Source organism: Arachis stenosperma, chromosome 8 (assembly GCF_014773155.1).
Source record: "Arachis stenosperma cultivar V10309 chromosome 8, arast.V10309.gnm1.PFL2, whole genome shotgun sequence".
Taxonomy (NCBI): domain Eukaryota; kingdom Viridiplantae; phylum Streptophyta; class Magnoliopsida; order Fabales; family Fabaceae; genus Arachis; species Arachis stenosperma.
In genome coordinates, this window is record NC_080384.1 from 11,647,994 (window position 1) to 11,657,203 (window position 9,210).

The 9,210-nt window shown below is 31.0% G+C and overlaps 1 pseudogene; it reads left to right on the forward strand.

Annotated features, from left to right (window-relative positions):
• The first annotated feature begins 2,267 nt into the window (after nt 1-2,267).
• On the forward strand, nt 2,268-9,210 carry LOC130945390 (uncharacterized; annotated as a pseudogene).

Below are 9,210 nucleotides of genomic sequence, written 5' to 3' on the forward strand. Positions count from 1 at the left end.
CTTATTGAGTTGGTTAGAAGTGATTTATCTTATATAATTTTTATCAAAACTTATATAGCCTCCAATATTGTCAAAAACTTTTTAAATTATTATCGTGATTCTTTGAGGTTTTATTTAATATTCTTTCTCAAAAATCTCAAAATTTTCTTAAGAACTTACCGTATATTTTTTTCTTAATTAAAAATTTGTAAGTTTGATTGTAAATTTTTTCATACACATACTTGTGTTATTACCCAAAAACCTAACATATCCCACGTTAATTAGTAATCCTTGAAAGATTAATTTTCCTATTATGTTTCCCAAATACTTCTTAGTCTTTTAAAAGCAAGATGTTAATTATCACTTATCCGCATGGCTAATTTTTTTTTATATTGTATAAATATATGTGTAATACATTGTTATAGGAAGATTAGGTGTTTTTTTTTTATATGGTGTTTTATTCAAATCGGACGGTCCGATTTGTTTGAAAAAAAGTAAAGTACAAATCGGAGGGTCCGATTTGTTTGATAAAAAAAAACTACAAATCGCATAGTCCGTTTTGTATTTTTAATTCTTTTTTATTTTTTGAAATAGAAATCGGACGGTCCGATTTCAACAGTAAAAATTTTTTTATTTTCAAAAACACAAATCAGACCATCCGATTTGTGATTGTTGATTTAAAAAATGAAATAAATCGGAGGGACCGATTTGTTCACACCATAACAATGAAAAATTCATCTCTTCTCCCATCATTGTGAGATGCACTCAGCTCTTTCCCACACAAAAAATAATAAGCGTATCCGCATACTCCAACTTTTCTTGTCTTGTAGTCTTTGTAGAAATTAGGAAAGAGTTGCTATGGCCTATGTGCTCCACCCTGTACTAACAAGAGAATCAAAATATCAATCAATATTAAGTGGTCAATCAATTACTTGGCTAAAAACGAAACTATAATGCAGATAATGGAAAGAGGTCACATCGGAAGGTTACCCTTGCAATCATGGTTGGATTCTTTCGGTTTCATACCGAGATTTTTTTTATGTGAAAAAGAAAATAATTTCTTGTTTTAGCACAGTTAGTTATCATAACTCATAAGAATTGTAAATCATGATTGAAATCCACCAAAATTTAATTTGTCAAATTCTCACAACTTTATTCACTTATGAGAAATATTATAAAATTAATACTTTTTATTAATATTAGTCAATGCTTTGTGATATTTTATTTTATATTATTAAATTTTAAATATTAAATTTTAAATAATTAAATATTGATTAAAAATAATAATAAATTTATTGGTCATGTAGTTTTTTACTAATTATTTTGTCAAAAGAAATAAGTTAAGTTATTGAAATTGAAATTTAATAAGTTCAAAAGCTAGTTCAAGGAGTCCCCCCAATTTATTAATTTATTAGTTCATCAATCTTAAATCAAATTAGCCACCCGCCCCAATAATATAGTTCCTATGTCTTTTTATTATTAAAAATAAAAAAGAGAAGATGAATATAAGAAACTAAGTATAATATAATTTACTTTACTTAAATTGTGTACCAAATTAATATCTCTTACATATACCGAAAATGATCTCGATAATAATTATATATTTTCTTAAATTTGAACTTGGCGTAGTTATCTTTTAGTCAATGTTGTTTACGTCCTACATCCCCCTTTGTACTAAGTGGTCAATAAATCTTCAACCATATACATCGGGTTCATTATTCTAATTTCTCGCGTCTACATAGTGCGGTTAATTATTTATAAAAATAGTATGCAAGCTTTACAAGTTTAATTCTCCATATATGCTCAAGTCGTAGAAGATGCTGTATTTTTTAAGTTTTATTTTATTCATTTGAAGTGTTTACTTAAAAACTATAGAACCACTTAAATCCATATAGTTTACTTAGAAATTATAGAACCACTGCACTTAAATCTTTATATATACAGATAGATACATATGTAAAGTAAACCAAAATGTTAAGTACTAACAAGATGTATTTTCACCAATGTCGAAAATATAATTAGTATAATTAAGATATATTATGGACAAAAATATCATTAATACAGAATATTCAATTATAAAACGTTACAAACTTATCAATAAGTTATATCTCAAATGGCATAATCTTTTCATACTCATCTATGAGGTCTCGAGTTCGAATTTTTCTATCTTTAGTAAAAAAAAAGGGATAAGTATGATTTTGGTCCCCAACGTAGGGGCTGAAAATTTTTTTCGTCCCTCGCCTTTTTCTTGTTCCAAAATGGTCCCCAAAGTTTCAGTTTGTTTTAAAATGGTCATTCGGACAAAAATATCCCTCCCTCCCCTCTTCTTCCTCAACCAGTTCCTCAACCAGAAGCAGCGCAAACCTCCCTCCCCTCTTCTTCCTCAACCAGAAACAGAAGCAAAAGCAAACGCAGGTAGAAGCAAAAACAGGCAGAAGCAAAAACAACCAAAGCATCAACAACAACAATAAAATAAAAAGAATAAACAAAAACAACCAGAAATATCATCAACAACAACAACAATAGAATCCTTTGAATCTGAAAAATTAAAGAAAAAGGAATAAAAATTAAAATAGAGAAAAAGGGTTACAGTGGTGGTGGAGAGGAGGGGTTGCGGCGGTGAACGGCGACTGCGGCGGTGTGGAACTGCTGCGGCGGTGACCTTCCCCCTTCCCCCCTTTCCCCTTCCCCCTCTTCCCGAAACAACACCCCCTCCCGCTTCTATTTCTCTCGCCTCCCCCCGTCTCGGCGGCGCTGTGTTTTTGTTGAGGAAGAAAGGAGCGGCGTGGAGAAGCAGTGGCGTGGAGCGGCTACGGCGGTGTGGAGCTGCGGCGGCGACCTTCCCCCTTCCCCCATCCCCCTTCCCCCTCTTCCCGAAACAACACACCCCTCCCGCTTCTCTTTCTCCCCCACCCGTCTCGGCGGCGCTGTGTATTTGTTGAGGAAGAAAGGAGCGGCGTGGAGCGGCTACGGCGGTGTGGAAGAAGAAGAAGAAGAAGACGAAGAAGCGGGCAGTGACGGGATCGGCGGTGCGGCAGGACGGCGATGTGACGGCGGTGTGGTGGTGCTCTTTCCCTTCCCCCTTCTTTCCTTCCCCTCCCCCCTCTCGCCCCCACCCCCCTTCTTTCCTCCCCCGATTCTGTCTCCCCCTTTCTTTCCTTTTTTTATTTATTTTTTATTTATTTTATATTTATTTTATTTTATTATTTTTTTAATAAAAGATAATTTGGTAATAAAAAATAAAATTGGTAAAAATGACCATTTTAAAACAAACTGAAATCTTGGGAACCATTTTAGAGTGAAAAAAGGCGAGGGACGAAAAAAATTTTCAACTCCTACGTTAAGAACCAAAATCGTACTTATCCCTAAAAAAAGACGTTACAACGTAACTTACAAGCTCAGTCAAATTTGACAAAAAAAAAATTATAAAAAAAAAATAACGAGTAAAGAAGTTACCAAATCATAGAATTAAAAAATAGCTATGTAAGTAATAACATCTCTAAATTTTGTAAAACAAAAAAGAAACATTTAAAATAGAGACACATGCACTTTAAATTATTACCTAAGAATACTCACTAATTTTAGTAAGGAGTGTCTTTTGTAAGTTATTTTTCCTACCTAATCACCAACGAAATAAGAATTAGAATTTTCTATCAACTTTTGAGCTCGGAATCACTACTTTTGGATTCAAACAAATCTCAAAAACTATCTTAATACATAAATCTAATATCATATACTACTATTTTAAAGCTTAACTTTAATATTAAGTTCATATTTAGATTGATCCTTAAAGTTATATTATTCGTATCTTAATCTAATTTCTAAAATTTTAATCCATTTAATTTAGTCTTATAGTTTATCATTCGTAACACATAGTAGTCTATAGTCTTTTTTTATTATATATAGAATTATTAACGATATGCCAAAATAATTTAACAGTTATCACACTAAATTTTTTAATAACTATTTGATGTATCAGTTGAAATTTTTTATTTTAATTTTCTCTCTAAAAAATTTTTAAAATCCTTAAGTAAAATTAGGATTAAAATTTTAAAGATTTCATAGAAAAAAAATTGAGTTACAAAAATTTTAATTATTGCATCAAATAATTATTAAAAAATTTAATATAGTAATTATCAGTTTATCTTAGTATGTTGTTTTAACGATTTTGTTACGACAACAAAATGAGACCAACGTAAATTATAAGGGAAAAGCTCTGCATCCATGTAATTTTTACATGGTTGTTAATCAAGTAATTTTCTCTCACTCGTTTGTCATACACGTGCTACATATAACGTACTGTAACCTAAAGCTTTGCTCAACGTAAATCTTCTATTGCAACGTAAACCTCCTCCTCCTCCTCCTCCTCCTCCTCCTCCTCCTCCTCCTTCTTTTCTGCTCGCATTCTTCCTTATTGATCTGCATTGCCTTCGTCGTTCTCCTCTAGTCGCATTCATCTTCTCGCTTTCTTCTTTTGATCTGGTTACGTTGCATTTATCTTCTTCCTATTCTTCTTTGTTTTCTTCTTCGATCTACACTTCTGAATCGAAACAATAAATGACTCAACTTCAAATTAGGAGAGCGATTTGGATTACTCTTATGAAACGAATCAAATTGACAAAGTTTGGATTATTCAATTTTGAATCGAATTGAATGGAATGCAATTGCTAATTTGAATTGAATTAAATGGATGGAGGTGTACTGAATTGAATTGAATTGAATTGATAATATGTAAATTGTAGGCAGAGTTATTTGAATTTGATTTTATATAATGGATTATGTTTTGTTCACTCAGTACTATACAGGTTTCACCATGACTACTATGTTCGATTCACCACGAGTACTGTGTTCGGTTCATTCTGCAGAAAGCTGTTTGAATTTGATTTTATATAGTAGATTATGTTTCGTTCACTCAGTACTATACAATTGTATTGTGTTCGGTTCACCATGAGTACTGTTTTCGGTTCACCATGAGTACTGTGTTCGGTTCATTCTGCACTATTCAAAATTCTTCTTCCTCGTCTTCTACTGCTTCTTCACCAGAGAGAGAAGGAGAAAAAGACAAAAAATACAGCAGCAGCAACAACAAAAGAATGACGATAGGGTTTCAAGGTTTAGGATTTTAGGGTTTAGGGTATATGGGTTCAGGGTTCAGTGTACAGGGATTCAGTGTGTTTCAAACTTTCGGTTCGCCCCATGTATTAATTTCGGTTCATCGTGTTCATGGTTGAGGATTTAGGGTTTAGGGGTATAGGGTTTATGATTCAGGGTTCAGGGTTTTAAGGGTTTAGGATTTACGGTAGGGTTCAGGGTTTAGGGTTTAGGGTTTAGCATTCAGGGTTCGTTCACTCAGTAGTATACAATTGTATTGTGTTCGATTCACCATGAGTACTATGTTCAGTTCACCATGAGTACTTTGTTCGGTTCATTCTGCACTATTCAAAACTCTTCTTCCTCACCTTCTACTACTTCTTCACCAGAGAGAGAAGAAGGAAAAGACAAAAAAAATACAGCAGCAACAACAACAAAAGAATGACGATAAGGAGAAAACATGTGAAGAAGAAGGAACGCGAAAAAATGAGGGGAAGGAGGAACGCGAAGAAGAAGAAGACGCTCCGTGCATAAACGAGCGTGAAAAAAAAAAGAAAAAGAAGCGCGGGAGAAGAAGAAGAAGCGTGGGGAAGAAGAAGTGTTGGACAAGAGCGATTTTGTGTGTGTTGGACGCGTGTATTTCACTTTTCATTTAATAGTATTAGATTTTTTTTAATGTTGGGTCAACTTGGTTATATAGTTATATGGATGTGTAGCATCTTCAAAATCATAAATACTAAGTTAAAAAATTAAATTAAAACGCGAGTATAATTTTAAAAATAAATTTCACAATTAACTTCCAATAATCACATACTCACCTTTTTCTTGGAAGAACGAGTGGTAGTAAATCATACATTGATGACACGGGAATAACGGAAACTTTATATTATGTTTTTCTTTTGTTGTCTGACTTTATATTATGTTTAAACAAGATAAGATATATTATTTCTTTACCCTACTTTAATTTAGGCACAGATCTAACTTCTATCCACACCCATGTTTCTTTCATTTCTTTCAAACTCGAAAAATAAAAATAATATTAGAACAAGAAAAAAAATGAAGAAAGTAAAGTCATAAGCACAAAAGTTAAAAGGTTAGCATTTCTCACATTTATTAATATATGTTCACTATTTCTACCAAATTTAAGAAAAAAAAAAGGCATAAAATAGATAGTGAAAGGAAAATGATTTTCATCTTAAATTAGATATGACTAATTATCATACGTGAAATATATATTGAAATTAATATGAGATAACTATACGTATTTAACCCTAGAAAATGACATGCTTGTTGTATATGGAGATGTAGATAACATATTTAAGAAAAAGCCATAGAATGCCTAGTTGGATGGCGGTGTCGTCTTGGAATGCACAAACACAATTTGTTGCCTCCTTTTTGCAATTGAAATTGATTTGATGCAATTGTTTGATACGTATCCGTTAACAATACATGTCTATGTAGCATTATGATGGAAGCTAGGGCAATCAATTATTGTAGTCGTCACTGAAGAAATGCATTTGATCCATTCAAATTGGACCCCTTTCCTTATGCAATTGGATGCCCTCCATGTCCCCACCACAACCATTAATTAATGCAAATTGCGCCCTCTAAACGTTCATATCATCCATTATTAAAAGAAAACAACCTAGCTAGCTATGAAATCATGAATTGAAATAAAGCAATAGCTAGCAAGAAAAAAAATTACACTTTAATTAACACAAATTATAGTTCTTTAATATTTTTATCGGTGCAACTAAATATCTATTGTAATTCATTCTTTAATTAGTCAAAGTCATTATCTATAAAAATTTAACAAAATAATTGTAATAATTATTTTTAGATATTATATTTTAAATTTTTTATATATATTTAAAATTTAAAATGATATCTTTTTAAAGTTAGATTATTCAAATTTAAATTTAAAATTAATAAAATAAAAATAACAAACCAAAATTAAATTCTAATCAAATTAAAATAATATTATCAAAATTAATTTTTTTCATTTTTAAATATAGTATATAATTGTTTAACAAGAGCAATGAATATAATTATTTTTTGATGAATTTTAAATGTGTTATTTAAGAAGTTATTTAACGAGCAATCTTATAATTTTATGTGTTAAAAATTCTTTATGTTAAGTGTAAATTTGGGCGAATTGTTTAAATATGTATCAAAAATATTTTGTATATATGCTATTTTATTATTTTAGATATATTAAAAAATTATTTATGTTTTAAAAAATATTAGTACAAATTTAAACAAATTTTAGATGTGTTATGAATATATATAAATTAATTAAAAAAATACCAACAAAATAATCACGCGAGAAAGAGGGACAAAGTAATCTTCAAACGTAATAATTTTATATTTTTATATACTATTTTAGGGTTAAACATCCAAATGCAGTTTTAATCATAACCAAAACAGTGAAAAGGAATATCTATCTCCTTCCTATTGATAAAGCATGCAGTAGTTGCCCAAAGATAACTCCTCATTATAACTATACTAGTGGATTGATGTGATAATTCAGTTTGAATATTTATATTATTATATCTTATTATTTGCGGCCATCCACATTTTCTTTTTCTTTTCATCACTTGTTCATTGCATTGACTACGTCAAATGTTTTATGTTCAAGCCACTATCTATTTAAATTCAATAAAATCTGCCATTTCCGGGCATTTCTATTCATATCTATGTGCCAATATATGTCCAATACTCCGATAATGCCTTTGAGGTTTGAGCAGATAAAATATTTGAGGCGGCAATTAAAAATATTTTTTTTTTAATATGTATACATATTATAATATAATTAGACATTTTTATTAAATTTGTTAATAAATTATTTTTTAATGAATTAGAATAAAATCAATTTATTATAACAAAAATAATAAATCTAATTGTTCGTATTATAATTATTAAATTCGATTTGTTTCGATCAATTTACACAATATAAATAGAATTATATTTATTTTTTTTATAAAAAGATAAATATATTCTTGATTTTTTATTTTGCGAACATTTAAATCTCTAATAATTTAAAAATACAATTAAGTTCCTATAAAAAAAAATTGTAACTCTAACCCCTTTATCTTACCCAAACCCAAATTCAAGCCTAACGGTGAAATAATTTACAGCCTTCTGGAATTCTCCCAAACTCACTTGATCATACTCAAACCTGGAAAGAAGGGATGTTCTTGGTAATACAATTCATCAATTCCCATATTCAAAGTCGCAATCTTTCGAGAATTTATAGAAACTTACAACAAGTAATAAAGTAGCTGCTAATCTTAAAAGCCCCAGGTCAAGAATTTACAGAAATTCACCTATTGAACCTTATGTGGGACAGGAGTTTGAGTCAAAAGCAGAGGCACATGCATTCTACAATGCATATGCCACGAGTGTTGAATTCATCGTACGTGTTAGTAAATTCTCTCGATCAAGGATCGATAATTCTGCTATTGGGCGGATTTTTGTCTGCAACAAAGAGGGATACATAATGACTGAAAAGTGTGAAAATGTTATACGGCAAGGGCTGAGACAAGGGTTGGTTGCAAGGCAATGATAATGATAAGGAAAGTAAAATCTGGTAGCTAGATTGTTACACGTTTTGTGAAGGAACACACACGCCCTCTTGCTGGTCCAGGAGGTGGCAGAAGTGATTTCATCTACGAACAATATCCGGTCAGTTCTTCTTCTTCCATTGCTATGCATTACTAAATTAGTTATCTTCACAGTTACTTCATGCCAGATTGATTAGAAATGACAAATTGGATGGATCATGATGTCACTATTAAGCTAAGGGTTGGAGATTAGCATCAGGCTATTTCAGAATGAAATTTTTCAAGATAATATTGGTTCTTTTACATGTTTTCAGCTTATTTTTCTGTACTTACCTCTTTGTTTTCTGATACTATTTTTCAGGGCGAACGAGATAGAATTCAAAAATTAAATCAACAGTTGACAGCAGAGAAAAAGAGGTCTCCCACCTACAAAAGACATCTTGAATTGATACTCGAGCACATTGACGAGTATAACGAGAGCCTATCAAAGAAAATACAGCACATAGTAGACAATGTAAAGGAGATGGAAAGCAAAGAAGAACAAAGTCAATTGAACTTTCAATTAGCCACCCTTTAA